Source organism: Sinocyclocheilus grahami, unplaced genomic scaffold (genome assembly GCF_001515645.1).
Source record: "Sinocyclocheilus grahami isolate Dianchi unplaced genomic scaffold, SAMN03320097.WGS_v1.1 scaffold287.1, whole genome shotgun sequence".
NCBI lineage: Eukaryota > Metazoa > Chordata > Actinopteri > Cypriniformes > Cyprinidae > Sinocyclocheilus > Sinocyclocheilus grahami.
In genome coordinates this window covers 1,088,719-1,090,288 of record NW_015505466.1, presented here as the reverse complement: position 1 = coordinate 1,090,288, position 1,570 = coordinate 1,088,719, and positions in this window count along the sequence as shown.

Below are 1,570 nucleotides of genomic sequence, written 5' to 3'. Positions count from 1 at the left end.
GGGTCACATCACAGTGGAGTCAGCTGTCTTAACCGTGGCTTGTGTACTGCGAACATACCAGCTTCATCACTGTGTCTGTCATGCGACTCTGTTCCCCTTTCGGGCTTTAACTGATGGTAAAACTAATGACATTGTTTACTGTCTTTACATTTATTTTGAAAGATGAAGCTCGCGATTATGGTAAGGGCCATTACATTTCGGTGTACTTGCGGTGTTCGGCCAATCACAATGCACTGGGTCAGCTGGCCAATCAGAGAAGTCTGCGCTTGTCGGCAGGAGGGACTTTGTAGAAAACAAAGCGTTTGAGAGAGACGGGGCATAAAGGACCTACAATAATGTACAGTATTTGAAAAATAATGTGTTTTTTGAACATTAAAGCATGTCAACATATTCTGTTACACCAAATACACAAAATAATGATCTTTTAAAAAGCATCATATGACCCCTTTAAAGTGACTTACACCCCTGTTTTCTTTTTACCTTTGTATGGCATCATTTTCATCTATGTCAAATTTAAAAAATGTATGTTTATAAGCTTTTTAAAATGTCTATGTCTATTTTTATAATAACAAGTAGAATAAGACAAATCAATTACCAATCATATGAAATTAGTATTAATAAAAAAATTATTTGTACTACAGAGGTGGCACAGAAGAACACAAAAATGGCTTGCAGGAACATTTTCAGACGTTTAATGAGGCTCAGAGGTGGCATGAGTGCAATTAAATTCATACATTCATGTGGAGATTAATGTTTTAAATATAACATTTTGAATACAGATATATTAAATTATTTAAATAACTGAAATTATAGCTAAAAATTAAAGTTTTAAATTTCACTCATTAGTCACTAATTTTATCACTGAATCATTCATTCAATTGATTCGTTCGGACGGCTGATTCATTCAGGAATGAAGCAGTGACTGTCTTTATAAATGGGTAATCATGAATCATAGACTCACAAGATTCGTTCAAAAACGCACTTTCATTGAAAGAATTAAACACGCTGTGTTTGCTTTTAGACATGTGCAGAGGCTGAGCTGTTACTATATTTGGAACTATTTTCGTTGAAGAAATAGAGCAAAATCAGGCAGTACTTGTTTATTCAACTGTTGTATTAAATCAATATCAAATTTGCAAACTCCCTTAATAACTACTAAAAGTTGTCACTCTCCTTGTCGCGAACAGTGGGCGCACAGAAAATGAGAGCGCGCGAGTGAGAGCTCAAGACACAGGCCTTGAGGCTGTGTTGTGGAGCTTTTAAAACTACCCCAGTGTTAGCATTACAGGTAGAAATAGGAGAATGTCCTTTAGAATTAAGAAGGAAGCAGTTGATGGTAAATTATTGGGCAGGTTTACAAGGGCATAATGATTCACATCCTACTAAGGCAATGTTACAGGAGAGCTGGGAATATGGGAAAAGGCTAAATGATAACTTTGGTAGGATTGGAAATGACTCAGCTAAAGAATTGGGAGTTTTTAATTTGAGGATAAGTTGCACAGTAGTTTATCCAGAGACGGCTCCCTGGAAGTTAGTTTGGCCTGAGGTAGATTGGTATGTGTTAGACGAA